This window comes from Grus americana, chromosome 7 (assembly GCF_028858705.1).
Source record: "Grus americana isolate bGruAme1 chromosome 7, bGruAme1.mat, whole genome shotgun sequence".
NCBI lineage: Eukaryota > Metazoa > Chordata > Aves > Gruiformes > Gruidae > Grus > Grus americana.
The window spans coordinates 28956994-28975406 of record NC_072858.1 but is presented as its reverse complement, the minus strand read 5'-3'; the positions used below and the strand labels follow the sequence as shown (position 1 = coordinate 28975406).

Here is an 18413-nt window from a genome sequence, read left to right as displayed (position 1 = left end):
CATATATCAGACCTGTAATGGGTTAAGACGAGAAATAGGCCACCATTATTATCACTTGCATTGAAGGAGCTGTAGTTTATGGAAGAAAATTTATAGACAGAATATTTTAAGAAATATTTAAGAGATATGCACTAATTACAGCAGAAGGATATTGTAAATTCTTAAATATTTTTTTCTAAGTCTGTATTACTAATAATACCCAAACACTCCAGTTATTGCTCTAGCACAAACATACTTGGGTCTCACAATAAACCAAGAATGCTCCCAAAATACAATTTGCTCAGCATCTTTGTAGGCTTAAAAGAGATTTTGAAATTCCTGTGAAAGTTCACTATGGAATATATATCTTAACATGGCCTTATCAAGCAAGCCAGCTACTGGAGAAACTGAAACCTCCTTCTCCAACAACAGTAAATATTCATCTGTGGAGTCCTGCAAATGCATATGGTAGTTAATAGAGAACAAAGTCATTAATGATCAGAGATTAAGGAAAAGCTTAATTGGCATCATTAAGTGAGTTCATTTCTTCGATCAGCATTGTCTAACGGAAAGGGCATCCGAAAGTAAATGGTTTAGGGCTAATACGTGGGCCAAATTGCTCTCTCTCAGATTTAGTGGGACATTTAAAGAAATTCACAAAATAGTACGATTCATCTTCCTATCAAACCCTGACATGCATCTCCCACCAGCAGCTCCCGCAGACTTATTTACCAGTGTAGTCATCCTATGAAATTCAGTTTTTGGGGGGAAAAAAAAAAAAATCCAGCCAGCCACCATGTTCACCCCCTCCCATATGGCTACAGATACTCTGTATTTTACTGTTTATGTTAACCCTACAGCACACACCGTCTTATGAAAGACACTAAGCATACTGGTTTTCCACCTCCACATTCCCATCGAAAAATCTGATTGCTTCTTTCTATTATTAGAGACAAAACCAATACTCTGCAATTTTATGGGAAATAGGCTGTCTAGTTTTTAAAAAAAAAATTAAACAAACTTTTGAATTCAGATTTACGGTTTCAATATTTTGAGGTAACTGATCTTCACTTTGTGTATGAGGAAAAAAAAGGATATTTGTTTTATTAAAACCTAAACTAATAAAACTAAAAATTAGTTTTATTTTTCATACTTTTTCTCTCCCTCCCTCACCCTGAAGTTTCCCAAAGGCATTCTTAGTGTTTTCTCTGTGAAGGGCAGGAGACAGAGGGAACAAGATATTGTGGGTTTTGCCACTGACAGCCTCTTTGATTTGACAGGCTACATCACTACTCCACGCCTCAGAACACCACTACCTATACAATAAATGTCAATATTTGCAAGGGGCTTAGGGTTTTCTGCTAAAGGATGTTCAAGGAAGAAATAGGCAGGTAAAGCCAGGGCACATGGGTTTTGGCCAGACCTTTGGTGACTCCTAGGAAGAAGCTGACATCTGTTAGGTAAAAAGATAGTGCGTTATAAGGACATTAGAAAGCCCTCCCTGTACATAACTACCATGACTTCTGTTAGACAGTATTCTCCTCTTAGCTTTAGACACCTAGCTCTCAACCAACCATAAAGTTTGGTTCTTAGACCTGATTTAAAACCATAACGTACATTGCAGGTATTACAAAAGTCAAAGCAATACAGACAGATATTTGCTCGGATCTGTTGTTAATACTGTTTAAGTAGCAAGAGCAGGTAGTAACTGCAGATATTAAGGTTAACGTCAAAATTTGAATTACTATGAAATCTAAATGTTGTTTAAAAGGAAGTACATAGTATACAGATAACCAAGTAAGCACAGCTTCCAATATAGTATCATGAAAATCTGCATTTCACAGAACTAAGCTAATGTGAAACTGCAAAATGCAAGCAAAGAGGTTCTGTTCTTAGCTCTTTCTTGGACAGACTTACGACCAGTTTCATACAAGAGAGTAAGCTGTGTGCAAACTTTAGTTTTGCTATTAAAATTCAAACTCCGAGAGAGCTTTCTCCTCCACATTATCCTCCTTAGGGTCTGTTTTATCTTTTCCAAGGGACTAGCACAAATTCCACCACTGGCGTACTAAATTCCTGCTGCAAGGATGAATAACTCAGAGGCTGAAGTCGCCTACTGTTACTGTGGTTACCAAAGCTTCCTACCCACTGAATCGTTTTCCAGTCTGGATATTTCAAGCTTCTGTCACTGGTAATTGTGTTTTCTCTCCTCTTTGCTGTTATTCAAACACAGAAATATTTCATACCTTTAGAACAGTCTTGACTTCCATCCTTTGGTTAGTGTCCCAGGATTCACTCCCTCCTCGCTTGCTCTTCGTTTCAGGTGCTTTCATTTCTTGGTCTCCCCAAGTAACTAGCAAAAGGACAAGAGGAAATGGTCTCAAGTTGCATCAGGGGAGGTTTAGATTGGATATTAGGAAAAATTTCTTCACCGAAAGAGTAGTCAGGCACTGGAACAGGCTGACCAGAGAGGTGGTGGAGTCACCATCCCTGGAAGTGTTCAAAAAAACACGTAGACGTGGCACTTCTGGACATGGTGTAGTAGGCATGGTGGTGGTGGGTTGATGGTTGGACTTGGTGATCTTAGAGGTCTTCTCCAACCTTAAAGATTCTATAATTTACTCCATTCTACACCGTAATGCCAAACCCTGCAGAAAAACTGGTTCTTGCAGTGGAAGGAGACAAGTTACCAAGCAGAGGACATGGAGCATCTTCCAGCCGTACATCCTCAAGGGCACCTGCCTACCCTGCAGGAACTACACAACTGAGCAGTCTGATAAACTGAACACGTATAGATTAACCATACAAAACATAATTTTGTAGGGCTAGCAATTTAAAGAAGCACCAGACTTCCTAAACACAGATAATCAACTCTGAAATGGGCACATTTTTTTCTTCCTGCTTCTAGAAAGCTGTTTGGTGAACAATAACATCAGTAGCAGGACAGCACTGCTTCTCTGCAGTTTCAGTAATAAAACAGGCCATTGTTTTATAGAATTGAAATTGGCAGCTTTAATCCAGTGTAGATGTGTGGTTGGACAAAACTACAAAGAAGTTATTGATGCAAACCCATATAATAAGGTCATTCCTATGTTACATTTCTATAGTGAAACTAGTAGAGCAAGATTTTGATGATATCAGGTGGCATCTTTGCTATTGTATATGCTTTGCAATTGCTCACTTCTTAAAAATGTACTGCCAATCCCACGAGGAAACACAGGCAAATATTTACCTTAAAGTGCAACAACTAGCTGAGATAAAAAAGTTTGAACAGCAGTTCCTTGCCTGCATTTCCTCTTGTATTTTTTCTCCATGATGTATATACACTGTCTGAAGCATTTTCTTTGGTTCCTTTAAAATTAGCAACAATGGTACTCAGCTTTTAAAGTGAAAGAAACCTTTGAATCTTGACAGGATTTAATTACACCCATCTCATACTTATTTAATTTTAAAATAACTGCCCTTGGGGCGGAGTGGGGGAAGGCACGAATAGCTGAAGAATCAATGAGTGACCTAGGGCATTGATCAAACTCAAACTAGGGGGGGTATAAAGACTCTCTGAGGAGTTACTGAACACCAATTTGCAAGTTCTAATGTAAGAATGAAGTTAAGAAAATAGCCTTAAAATTTTCTAATATTCATATCCCTGGGCAACTGCAAAATTGAGAAACTCATTTACTAGGTACACCTTTTTAAATTACTAGGACGTTTTCAAGAATAAAATGTTGATCCTTTTGCATATTTTCCAGGAAAACTTTCAAATCTTGGGGTGGACTTTCCTGAAAATTACTTTTCATTGACTCTGTCTTCCACGTCTGATTGGGCTTCTGTTATAAGGCTATGTCAAGTTCAAGTAAGGGGAGTGTCATGGAAGCAGTAAAGGGATATAAAATGTACTTAAATGCTTGAATCAGTTTATCAGTTAATTAAGCTGTTAGTACCATGCAAATAATTCATTTTTTTTCACAGACACAAAAAATTAGAGAATAAAATTAATTGTAAAACAAACAGATAAAAATAGTTTATGTATTTTTTTTTTTTACTCTTAAAGTAATATTTTTACTTTTAAACTTAAGGTTTTAAACCCACAAGATTTTGTTTAAATGTTTTGCTTAAATTAATTCAAAGGGAAACTGCTTGACCTTAGATTTTTTAATTTGGCAGAGCTGAAATAATTTTAACTGTCTTCATGCAAAAACCTACGTAGATTAACTTTAGTAGCATAAGCAGTGCTCAGCAAAATGCATTTCTGAGTTGGCAACAGTTATAACAAACCCCAGAAACCCCAATCATTTTGGAGCTTCATAAGGAATTCATTTTCACCACAAAAATTAGAGATCACTGAAAACAGAAGTAAATCAGGGAATTGCTGAAGCCCTCTGTTTCCAGGACAGCTGTTAAAATACAAAATGAACCTAGGTGATAAACTCCCAGGGAACTTTGCTTTTATGAGTTAGGGCCTTCGGGGTTCATGCTATATATAAATTAATGAAGTCTATGTATTGTGATAAAAGATTGGCTTCTTTTTGCCTTCTGCTGACTGACAATGCGGACAGTTTTCATCAACAGAAAGCCATTGAGAAATGAGCGCGTGAATGTTTTTAGGAACTTATCACAGAACACCCTGGAGCTTCAGGGTCCCTGCCCAATACCCAGAACATCAAAGAGAGCCGTTCTCAAGCAGAGAGAGCTGAGAAGCCTCTTCGGTGACAATGCCGCTGCCCATCTGCCTCCTACTGACAACCACATCTATTTATGGCACCGCAGTACAGGCCCCAAGATCACCACGACTTTTGAAAACCTTGGCCTGGTGAATTTCTCTAAGCCCGTGCTTTCACATGACGTGCTGTTAGATTTTTGTTATAATGTTAAAACAACGCTGTCATTTCCCTTAAATAACTTATCCCGTAACTTGCAAAACCGAGATGATGGGCAACAGACCCAAAGAGTGGTCCAAGGCAGTGAAAGCAGTTGATTAACTGAGTGGGACAGTTACAGCAAACTACCGTACAACAATTGCTGTGCCTACGCAAAGGGGCCTTTGAGGATTTCTAAGCTGCAAAGGCAACGAAGCACAAAATGAAGGGACATCTGATTTGGAAAATTATGCAGCTGTCGGTATGTTAAAAGAAGATGAGTTCAGGAGACACTCACCCCCCACCTGCCCCCAAGCCCTTTGGAAGATATAAAACTCTATAAATTTCAAAAATTACATAGAAGAATGAGCAAGACTCAACAGTAGTACAAAGAACTGGGCAGATCAAACCCACCTTTCCCAAATTTTCCTAATAAAGTGTTGATTAGATGTACACTTTATTCAGAAAATAACTGTCTAATGAAAACTAACGTTTTGTGTTATGATATCTGCCACTGTATATTATTTCACTGTTGCTAAACCATGGTGTTTAAGGTGACATTAGCAGCAGACTGATTTAATTTCTGTTTAAAAGGAAAATATACAATTTTAATTCCATTTATTTTTGCAGTGCCTTTTTAGCTCAGCTCTGACAGAAAGGAAGTCAGACATTTGGATAAATGAGCTAGGTTGTTTGAATATTGATAAGCCAATTTTTAATTTATCAAGGTTATCTAGAGGTGCTAACCTGACGCTGCATACTAACAAGAAATATCAACACACTAAGTGATGTGCGCAGTGAAATATTTCTTTGGCAAAACAGTTCTGGATGGACTGCAATTGTTAAAATTAGAACCTTGCAAAGGGGATAGAAAGTGACTCCCTAAGGGGAAATTAAAAGCAGGTGAGAAGTGTGACAGAGACTGAGATGAATAGGTGGCAAATTTTATACTTTGCATAGACTGCAACATAAAACCCACATCGAATCACTGAGAGAGACAGAGAGGAAGAGAACTACCTTTGTGAAAAGTAGACTTAACATGGCACAAAAAATGCTAATGTTTCACTTCTCCAAATTTTCACAGCAAGCCAGGTAATCATTACAGCCCTTACAATACATGCTCCGCATTGTCAAAAATCTGCAAGGCTTGGCAGCCCCCTACAAAAGATGATGTCCAAACAACTGAGAGGAAGCAAGCGAGCATTATTCTTCAGTCTTGAGAATTCAGAAAAGAGCACAGTGTATTGTAGTAAGAATAATGCCAGAGGAATATGTAAGATTTCAGAAAAGAGCACCAATTCTTCTCTTGCCTCATAGAAGAAATTTAATAAAATGACATTTTGTAGCAGCACTGGCCCAATCTCAGATGTTTGCATGATTTCATTAGAGATAAGTAATCAGAATACTTCATTTAATAGATTTATCAATAACTGAAAAGCAACGTAAGACTCAAGTGTACATCAGAGTGGGCAGGAAACACTAGAAATAAAGCTTTTCTTCAGGATTTCTTCCTCTTGTGAAGCTAAAGAAGAACATTTTTGTGGTTTAGCTTCTGCTCACTCGCTACGCCAGCGGTAAGTAGCGTTAACTGCGGCACCTTACCCGTATCCTGCCCGATCCCAGCCAGGACAGTCACAGCTAGCGGTGTCTCAACAGCAGCTGCTGGTAGCATAGCACTAAGCATGAATGTTCAGCAATAGCTGTGCTAAGATCTGGTTTCACACGTGACGTCCCTTACTGCTGTCCTGCACGAAAGAAGAGTCTCTGATGTAAATTTCCTTTGTCGATACTCATTTTTACATCTTTTCCAGTTCTGCAAGACTTTACTTTCTATAATCTTTCATCTGTACCCATAAAAGCAGGGGGCATATGGATCGAGATAGCATTTTTCCTGACTTGGACCATAATTGATTCCTTTCCTCAATTTCTCAAATGCTTTTTGCGAATAAAAAAGTTTCATAGTTTGTAACAGACTAACGCTGTAACTGCCTTATGCTTCAGAGACAGACACAAAAAACGTTCTTCCAGCCTTTTCCTCTCAATAGAAATATAATTGAGTAGACTTGAGAGAATCTATGTATCTCCTATTTGCATTTAGCATTCTAGTAGTGTGCTTTTCATCTTTTCATTATTCTACCTGCTCCTGTGATTTTTCTTCTGTACGAGATCAATTACTCCCTAGTCTGATGTACCTGCTTAGTTCAGGGTTTTGTTGATTCTTCACTGATCTACAATAGTATCTCCATATTTTGTTAACTATGTTTATCTGTCATTAGGGATATCCCATTTGCCTTTTACACCATTTGTAAAATCTCCTTTTCCACTTCCCCCTCCCCCTGATTTGGGAAGACCCATCCAATAGGACAGTCTGATATCAAAACAAGTCATTGAAAAGTTACTTTATGACTCTGTCATAGCACCCATCTATTTACCATTTCCAACACAAGTGACCACACAGTTATAAGTGCATTATTATCTCTAAAAGCTTACCTTCACATTTGCATAGAAAAACACATCATATTTCTTATGTGTTCTGAAAATCTGATGTTTCAGATGGTTACAACAAAGAAATAATCCAGGATGTTTTCTACTAAAAAAATTCACATACACACACCCCCCCCCCCCCAAACCAAATATCCATAATGAAATTCCTATAACATTTGAGCAAATAATTAACAAATATGCTATTAATGTGTAGTGTCTAAAGCTACAAATTTGAGACAGATTCTGATTTATTGCACTCGATGCATTATGAATAAACCCAAAGTCAAGATAAAGGACTAAGATACTACTATACTTGAATACAGGTAAGCATCTCCTGATAAAGAAATTGTTTAAAAACTATTCTAGATTCTGTAAACTATTTCATACTGTTATAGGGTTTTTGTGCTTGTACAGCATATATGTTTTTAACATTGCAGCTGAGAGACTTCACCGATACAAGTTTGTGTTTGTCACATCCCTCTCACAGAGGATGCAAAGGAGCATAGTGAAGCTGGAACTGACAGAGGCATAGTCTGAATTTGATCTCTTTTGAATGACCCATACTACTGTCACGCTTCAATTCCTCTTATCTCTTAGACTGTATTAATTGGAAATAGGAATCTGAAATATTAAGTTGATAATGCACAGCTTTTAATTTCCTTCAGACATTATCATACTGCATCAATTTGCACAGCTCTGAGAATCAGTCTGTGTGAATTAATGATGCATTTCCATATCCGCATGATAAAGATAGAGGGCTGTGACAACGTTTACATCTGATACTATTAGAGTCTCTTCAATGATAATCATTAACAAGTCCATTATTGGGAACATATTTCCCTGAGGCACTATGGCCATTCGACATTGTAATCTAAATCTATACTCTCCAGAAATTCTATTCAGAAAGCAATGAAGTAAGTCCCTGAACTATATAAAGGTTATCAGCCAAGTTATCTCACTGAGCAAAAAAAGACAAGAGAGACTTCCTTCAATATTGGCAGTATAGAAGATTAAAATGTACAATTGTCTTTTTTTTTTTTTTAACCAATAACTGTATTAGAAATACATTGGCTGAAAACTACATCCCAATGGCTTTGAATAACTGAGCAACACAGACTCAAACCCTTAACTTTTAGAAGGTCGTACTTAAATGGAATAACAAAGTTCAGAAACTCACCACACTGATTAATATAATCATCTAATAATAATGACTCTGACTTGTTAAAACACAAATCCTGTTGGCTTGAAGTCTGTACCATAACTTCACAGATTTGACTGAAATAAGAACTACTGCAATATGCAATTCCCTATTCATCAGCAGATGAAGTAATAGTACAAGAAACAGAAGAATTACTTTCATTTCAAAACTACTCTGTTATAAAAATATACTCAGCTTTCTATTTTCTGTGCAACTGGTTTCACCTCAGGCCTAACAGATAGTGATAATCATTCACCCTAGAACAGGCATCTAAGCTGGCAGCTTCAGAGCAGCAAATATTGCGGACAAAAATAGACAGCTCTTCCCAAGTCCCAATACTTACAGTGAGATTAAAACTGGGAGGGCATCACTGCTGCAATCTCTCCCTGAATGAATTGGAGTACGCGGAATTTCAGACTCCTGGACTGTGTACTTCGTATCCTTTATCTATGTTAAATCAAAAGTTTCCTGGAGTCAACAAAATATGAAGCCCTCCTTTAAATATCCATTTCTGTGGAGCAATCTTTTGTTTCTTAAACTGCCATAAAACCACACCCAACTATTCATTATTATCATTAAAAGACCCTTCATGAAGGCACAAATTCCCAGAACGTCAGTATTATGTAAAGCAAAATAAATTATGCCCCAGATAAAAAGACAAAGTGTGGATTGGTATACTGAAGCCCTGGGTAGCCATTCCTGGAAAACACATCCCTGTAGCCTCCAAGCTCACTACTGAGCTAGTCTCATTTTATCACAAATCTGCCCTGGCCATGATGGATTTTGCTTTTGCAGATAAACATCCATTTATCTTAAAGTATTACAGAAGTTGAAAGACAACCGGCAATAAATTAATTGCTTATATTGCAATGCAAATATAAACACTTCCGTCAAGAGTTAGCACTGGTCATTCAATTTTTTTAGAAGTATATATTTTTTGCTTAGCAATACAAATCTATTGATATTCAGAAGCTATTTATGTTGTTCACTCCATGTACCATGAGAAGATCCAGCTGGAGACTGACTGTTAGCACAGTATTAAATACTAATACCTCTTCATACTTGTGTCATATTCATGAGGAGCTCTATGCTTTATTAGCAAATTGAGATGAGAAATAAAACAAATATGGAGGCGATTAAATCCTACCCCTGTTTAATATGACATTCTTTGATTTTTTTTGCTGCAGCCTCTGTTAGAAACAGAAGAGTGAACCAGATGCACCTTCGGTTTAATCCCATATAGGGATTTCTGTCTGTATAAACACAATCTAGTTTAGAAAAGGTTTAAATCACTTCTGCTTCCTCGTAAGTCTCTCTCAGACAACTTGGGAGATTATGTACAATACCTGTGTCTTTACTTAGTCTCCTTAGCCATGTTATAATTTCAAGGCTAATTTCCTAGAGGGGAAAACATGCTTAAAATTTTCACTTAATACTGCTCTTAGCTGGAAAGGAAAACATATTTTCAACAGTCACATTAAAAGCACTGAACTTCTGAAGTTATTATTAGTCTCTAAGAATTTAACATTTAAAAACAGGACTTGAAATTTCACATAATATGTTATGATTTACTCAATGATCATCAAGGTCGCTTCTAAGCAACTGCCTGTGAAATGTTACATACAAAAATGTAAAGCGAGTTTTGTGTTATAAAACACAATGAAGCATTTTAAAATCTAAATCCCTTCCCTCCGTCCAAAGGAACAAATTATTTTTTCCTGGAAACCAGCACGCTGCTAGATTCAGACTCTGTTTGCCAAATCTGGGTCTGGATGAATGTTTCACAGCGAAGACATAATACCTTGGAAAGAGAAAACACACATAACGAACCCGACAAGAACAGCAGTGCACACAGGGATTAGCCATGGGAACGAGCACTCTGCCAAAATCAATCACATCCAGAAAAGTACAACTCCTTCATGTTCATCTTTAGTGCTTGCCAATGGTGCTGACAACTTTTAACATGAAGCAATATATAAAGAGGTTTTTTGAAAACCTGCAAAGGGATTAAGGAATGGAGATAAGCCTCCTCAAACTCAGCTGAAGCAATAAATGGCAATGAATTTTCAAAAACACACCAAAAAAACCTGCATCAGCACACAAAGGTACTTGAATCATATTTGTGACGATTCACAGGAAAACTTGAATTCAAAGTTCCCAGCAAAACGTATCTTTCCCAGTATATTCAACCACCTGTGGTGTTCTAACAGTGCCAGCTCTCATCCTTTGTTGCACCGGCTGAGCAAAATATCAGGCGGAGTTCTGCATCAACACTTCTGCAAACCCAGTTGAATTCAAATTCTCAATAAAAACATTTTTAAAAAATAATCTTTCTAGGTTTTCACTGCGCATAGTGTATAAATTTTTTTGTGATATAGGGAGTAGTAGTTGCTTCTCTTGGCAAATCAACTCCCTTTTTTTTTTTTTCCTTACTGGCTCATAGGAGCTTCTGCAAAGTTTACAGCATCTGTTGCCTCAAATCGTTCCTATATATGCATAAACATCAGTTTGGGATCTGCAAATCTAAAAAGAGATTTAACTTAAGATTTATTGAATCATTGTTGCAAGATCATTTCTCTAATATTTTACATGCAATGAAGGATCACTGCTTTCCAATTCTATTTCAAGAAGGGCATTAAGTGTTGTCTGGTTTTGTGATCCATTACATTCTGCTTAGGAGTCTACTAATGCATGACTTGTACTACTGAATTGTCTCCTTGAGAGCTGGCATCTTCTTAACAAGACCATCGCTGGCAGGAACAAGGCTTTCACGGTAATAAAATACTAGAGAGATTTCTAATTACCTTTGGACAGCTAACCTTCATTACTGTTCCATGACTCTACTGAGTCAGTGTTTCTGGAAATCACTCATCGCAGGTGATGTCTCCAAACAGGCCGACTCTGCAAGACAGGAAAGCCCATTTTAGTGACTTAGGAATAATAATGAGAAATATACAAAGTGATGAAATGAAAAGGAAGAAAGAAAACAACACGCAACAATATAAAGATTTGCAGGAAGGAAAATAGGAGAGAACAGAAAAAGATGAAGTGGGAAGGCAAAACCAGGTAGAAGGTAGCAGAATGGGAAGAAAGCTCAGGGACAAATGTAGGAATGACTACTCCTCTCACTTCTCCATAAGCAGAGCAGTATGCCAAGTATCTAAATCCAGATGTATATACACAGAGAAATATCAATTTACTGTACAGTATCTTGTTCTCAGTCTTCGAGGGTCCCTCCAGAAGTCAGGCTTGGGCTCTTCCAGAAGGGCTGCAAGCCGAAAGGGACACTAGTTTCCATGGACAATTGCCCCCTGAAATGTGTAGATTTTACCAGAAAAAAAACCCAAACATATTTAAGTCTGCCTCTTAAGATTAGCCTTCTGGACCTCCACACACACTTTGTGCAAATCACTTGGCAGTCCATTTTGGCTAAAGGAGTTGGTGGGTTTTGACAGTCTCAAAATAAGTTTTTAGTAACTTTTGTTAACTTTTCTGTGTGTGATTATAAATGAACCTCTTCTCTTCTAAAGTACCAGTTTGGGGGGGGGGGGGGGCACACAGAGCTTCAGACAGGATTATATCTTTCAAGGCTGTTGCTGCAAATATTACTTTTACAGTCTCAAATGGACATCTTAAAATCTAAACACCTGCAAGTCTCTGATACGGTTACATCAACTGTGATTGGTTCACACAACGAGAAACTGTCAAGTCTGTTGGGTTTGTGCTGTTTTCCTCTTATCTTTCACTTTTTGGAGTCTGTGACAGCTTTAGGGGAACGCATTATTCCTTGGGAAATTTAAGACCTGCACAGTCTTTTCAAGGAAAGACTGTGTTCACCAGTTTTATGAACAGTAAAAAAAGGCTGTAAATGGATTCAGAAGCATGAAACTGAGCAGTTTGCTCCCTGGCCTCAATGTAAATAAGATGTAATAGGGGACACGCAGGACTGACGGCAGATCCCCACGTTGTTGTGCTGTCGGCATGCATTTGCTGCTTTGCACTGGGGAAACGAATGTCGCGTACTCTTGTGCGTCCGACTGACAAAATCACAAGACAAGAGCCATTTTATCATTTGTGCCCAGGTTTATTGCAGTATCTTCCAATTAAATGGTTGGTTTAAAGCTATAGTTTCTGATAACCTCCTGGGCAGCACAGAGTACATACGACCTTTTTAAATTTCAGAGTTACTGCTGATGTTTAGGCAAGTATTCCAGTTAAAATATTTGCCTTCCCAATTTATTCCCACAATAATTTTCCAGGGAATGTCAGATACTAATGACGATGCAAATTTCCAAGTTTGACAGAGAAGAGAGATGTCAGATGGTTGAAACCTTTCTGCCAAATCGTGAGGTACAAACGCTTGTAACAATTGTCATTCCTGAACCGAGACCTAAGCTGAGACTTACTTTCATCTAAAGGTTTACCTTCGTAAAACTGTAGAAAAAGTGAGGTACAAAGACTATATGGAAGTCTTCTGAGATTGTCCGGTGTTCAGAAACTTGTAATGCATGATGAGCAGGATTAGAGTACAAATCCGGATCTCAGAAAGGTACTCCAAACTCCTAGTCCAAAACTTTTCCTGCAGGGAGTTGGCCAATTTTTCCATTCTCTTGCTATTTTTAATTATGCGACAGATCCAAGAACTGACTCCCAAATAGGACAAAAATGTTAGTCCTAACAGAATAAGATATTTTCTAAAACTACTTCTACCCTTTTTGATGGAAAAGGATTTCAGAGGTCTTCTGATATAACTGCTTTTTCAATGAGTTCATTTAAGCTTTTTATTCAATATCATGTCTAGAATTACTTGAAAATTTAGCTTCATCCTAGCAACCAACTGCATCCCAAAAATAACTTTCTAGATAGGTAGTTTAGAGTCTTTCAAAATAACAACTACAATGTGGCATAATTGCAAGGGATGGTTTGGTAGTATAGAGAATATAATTACATGGTATTTCATATCTGAGTCATCCTGGGGACAGAAATGAAAGGAAGCAATAAAAATTAGTCAATCATAAGCTTAAAATATTCTGGCCAATAAATTTAAACAGTCAACACACTTTACATATATGTGCCACAAGCAGCTCCAAGTAAATTATGCAGCACCTGGCAAATACTGTTAATTCCATTGCACCTAAGTTAATTGCAGATTCCAGCAAGCAATCAGATATGATTAAATTACATTTTTGGAAACTATCAAATGGTTCAGGCTGAAGGAAGACAGCTTAAAATAGACCTTTAAAAGGTAGCACTAATTAGGCAAAGTCTTAATTCTACTCTTTTCTCAGCCTCAGAATAACAGGGACAAATTTTCCTTTCAGAGCACCATGTGGAAAGCAGCCAAAATCGCCGGAACTATACAGGTAAACTGAAAGCAGAATTTTAACCTCCTGTGGAGAATTTCTTTTGACCTCATTTATACTCCAGAAATACTTTTTTACTGGATCTTCACAGTGCCTTAGGACAACTGGTCCAGGTGCTGTGGGGTATTTGCAGAAGAGTTTTGTTCTTTAAAAAGGGACTAATGAAGTTAGAGAATGCTGGAATATTCTGAAAGAAAGAGGTCTAAGAAAACAGCTAAGTAAGCAGCGTCACTTGAGAAGAGATAATGAGTAGGGAGAGGAAGGAGATGGGAGGTCAGGAACTCTGGAGTCATTTGGGAAGCTGTTTTCAATAATGCAATATGCAGAATGCTCTATATCACCCAGATTACAAATTATCTCGTATCTCTTTCTGACATCTCCTCTCATCCAGGCCTGTTTTCCATTTTTATTGAAGTAACCTGTTCCTCACTGACTTCCTTAACACTCACTTCTGTCTGTCTTAGTCTCAGAACTGTCTTATTTTCGCTTTTTTTCATTGCTCCAAAACATGCCTCCCCTTAGGCACCTCAGAGCCCTGACCTCCCTTCTACCTCCCATTTCCATTTCTAATAGCACTAGAGACTCCAGTTAAACTCCTGAGCTCAAAAAAGGCTGTGGTTTTCACTACGTGAACCTAACACATAGCAAAGCATATCCTGGAGCGAACGATAAGGACCTCCTTCTTCCGCAGTAAAAACACAACCTTCCGTATCTATCACACCAGGAAACTGACTGAATAAAGATCATAGGGTAGCAAATGTGTTTTTAATGTCACTGATGATAGATAGCAAAAGATAACTTTGTACACCCAAGCTAAGCAGTATAACCATGCTGTAATAACCACTACTAACAATAACAGCCACATTTTTCCTGCTTGATCCTCTAGGTCATTGCATCCTGCCTAAAGGCAAGTGGCATGTGCCTTAGGCGGAGATAAATCTCAGTTCATATTCAGAATCTATCTAATGCCATGGGATCTTTCAATCTTTTGTAATTGCCAGGAAAATAAAAAATATATTTTAAACCTTCAAAAATATACAAATACGTTTTATGATTAGGAGCAATGTGTACACGGTGAAAACTGAACAGTTACAGAAAAAGCCAGGTGTGTGTTTTATTTTTAATAATGCACTGGTAAGAGCTTTCTCATTTTTCTCCTTCAATGGAACAAAACTATTTTACCACATCGATACTTTATCTTGAATGACAGTACATATAGTTTAAGATAAAGAGCTGGGAAATGTTAAAACAATACTGAAAATCTCTGGGTTTATGAGTTGTTCTAGCTAAAGCTCAGGCATTTGGAAAGCAGCAGCAACCAATTCATTTACTCAGCAGTATATTTCCCCACTTGTAGCATATTATTTGTTTATCAATTTTGTATTACTGAGCCCCAGAGTGGAGTATTTCAGATGAAGACAGAAAGGACAAAGTGTGGGTGGATAGACACAAAGTGCTTGTACATGCCAGACTGCCTGATCAGAAAAAAGGAATTACTCATAAATGTGACTTCTGAGACAAGTATTAGGCACAACTGTGCTTCCTAGTCCTGTAAAAATTAGAGACAGCCTCCACTCCAGTGAAGGTAGAGCTACCCTAAGTAGCAAATTAATTTTTTTCTGATTTCGATGACTCATCTAGCACTGGTACAGGGCCTGATCTTGCAAGATATATCCTTAGCAGCTGTGAACTTCATCGTGACAGATCACATGAAAAAGCACTGATACGACTACATTAAGCCAGGTCAGTTACTTAATGTAATTGATATGCTGGAGGGGGATCCAGAGGAGCTCCCAGAGGCCCCTTATGAAAATTTATCCACCAGACTGAGGGAAGAATGGATGGTCTTGTCTTAGGTGGAATCAATTTCCTTTTGACACTCCTGAATCTTTTCAGTATAAAGCACTTCTAAGTCCCAGGGATATAACAGTATATCTGAAGACCTTACTGTTTGTTTTTTAATGGACTGATGACATCACAATGCCAGCATTTATAAGCAAATTGCCAGGAGAAAAAGATCGTGAATCCCACAGGAAAATCTTTCACCCCATACCTGCTTAAACTACTGACGGTCCAAGTTCTGTGACTAATAAGCTGATTACCACACATTTTGATACTAATGAGGAGCTCCCCTCCTCTAGCATAAACTTATGTATTTCTATGAAATGTACATTGATATGTGCTGACATATTGATATAGGTTAGTTGCCCTTCTCTAAAGAATATATAAAACACACTCTTAAAATGGTTACACACATGCAAAGACACAAATAAATAGGGGTTCTTTTACAGTGACATCTGTAGCTTTTCTGGATCCTCTCCCCTTTACCATCTGAAGCATTCTCATTTAAACCATTGACTAAACATTGAGTAATTATTTTGGACTTTGAAAGGTGTCTATTTATATGCCCAGAAAGAAATCTTTAAGAAAAATGAACACACAATAGGACTGATCAGAACAGCAACAGCAGTAGATGTGCAGTGGCATGAACACCACCTCCAAAGAGAAGTGAACCAAAGTAACAATCTGGGGAATAAAGTTGTTGATGAACATATTTACTTCTCTCCTTGATTTTTTTTATTTGGCATCTCCTTTCCTTTCTTTGGAATACCATCTCTCCACCTTCATAAGAAATACAGCACACATCTATCTGCATGTGCACATGGGTGGAAGGGTTAACATTTGCATTTCTTTCTTGTTTTGAAGCTAAAATTCACAAATCCTTTTAAAGAGCACTATACATCAAAGTATTACATAATTCGACTATGATTTCTTCCAGAAGTAGCACTTGCTGTCAGTTTACACACACTAAACACTATGGAAATTCAAAGAGAAACAGACCAAGAACATTGCAGCTGCCTCATAAACAGGCATGTGTGATGCGTGTTCCCTTTCTCTCAATAATAAACAACTCAGCCACAGGAACGTTACCATAGAGCAAGGCAGAAATTACAGAAAACGAAGGTAACTTCCAAGAAAGCCTCCTATTCTTTTAAATGGAACTGATGTTATAAGTACAAGATGCCTCTTACTCTACCGCAGGGGCTTTTGAGCCATTCATTCATAGCTAAACCTAAAAGACGGGTCCAACTCAGTGAATTGCCCTTAGTGAACGAACCAGACCAAACCAGCAGAGCTACAATGCTGTCTCCAATAGAGTACTGTTCCTAAATTACAGTTTCTTAAGATGTGTAATTGCAACAGCAGCTTTGCAGATATCAGATACATAAGAAACAGACTTTGAAGGACACATATATAATTCATTGTATCATTCTGCACTATGGGCTTCATGTTTGCTCTGCTGCAACTTCCTACATTTTCCATAATAACCTTATGTCTGTCTCAGAGTAAAACTTATCTAAGGAGTGTGCTTTTGAGCTGGAAGCACTTACTGGTTTTAAGCAAGATTTTCTTCCAGACAGATTGGAAAGTTTTCCAGTTGAACCATCAGTACGAATCTAGATGACAGCAACTAATGGAAATTTGGTGACCAGGACTTCCTTAAAGTTGTTTGTTGGGTCAGTTGCATACATGCCTACATACCTGCATCCTGCACCTATTTGTACCTGCAACCAATGTGCTTGCAGTTGGCAGAAAGGTCAAAAATTGGATAGGAATGAGAAACAACTATTCTCATCTTTGAGCCTTTCCTTCAACTTTATTTACAAAGAACAAAGGCAGAACAAAGAGGAAAAACTTGAAAGGTTGGTTCGTGTTTTAAATCAGGTTTTGCAACAAAGCCTATAGAGTTGCTATTCCAGTGACTTTCCTGAGCACTGAATGCATGCTTTGAAAGCTGAGATAAGTATCTATAGCTTGTAGGTTTTTCTGCAATTTGTATTCAACAGAGTAACCAGAAACCACTCTCTTGAAAAATACCTGGTCTTAAAGTAGGGGGCAATTCATTTGACACTGGAAAACCCACCAGCAGTTTTTCAGTCAATCACCGTGATAGTCTTCATTTCTGTTGTGATACGATAAAGCCAAGCTACAATTTTAGGCTTTTTTTTTTAAAAAAAAAAAGTTCAATGGTGGATTTTCATAATTACAATCAACATAAAATTGATACTTTTGCTTTTATTACAGAAGACATTGGTTATTCTAAACCCTGAAACCATTCAAACCAGTTGCCGTTTGATCAGACTTGCATGATTCTGTGCTGAAATTTCCCAAAGCACCTTCTCTTGCCTAATACTTACTTATATAAACATACATTTCTTACACATAAGTGTAACTTACTCATACACCATTTTTTAAGTTTTTCAAATACATCCCTAAATGTTTGACACTATACACAAATGATAAATTAGGTCATACTAAGTAAAACAAAAATAAATTCATAAAAAAATCAATTTAAAACCAATGTCTAACAAATAAAAGTAGTAGAAAGTTGGGGGTTAATCATACATGAATTGTCTATTCAATTACAAACCCCTCTATTTATTTTATTTACATTGGCTTAATACCATTTATCTGGCGACAATATCATAACATTGAGAGCAACCTGATTAATTAAAATCATGGCAAAAGAGA

At 37.5% G+C, this 18413-nt stretch overlaps 1 long non-coding RNA gene across 1 annotated transcript in view; it reads right to left on the bottom strand.

The window, feature by feature from the left end:
- Nucleotides 1–2334, bottom strand: part of LOC129208562 (uncharacterized) — a 28860-nt gene extending 26526 nt beyond the window's left edge. The window contains exon 1 of the long non-coding RNA XR_008577855.1: nucleotides 2226–2334. This is a non-coding gene — a long non-coding RNA (uncharacterized LOC129208562). The remainder of the gene's footprint in view (nucleotides 1–2225) is intronic.
- Between the last annotated feature and the right edge of the window lie 16079 nt (nucleotides 2335–18413).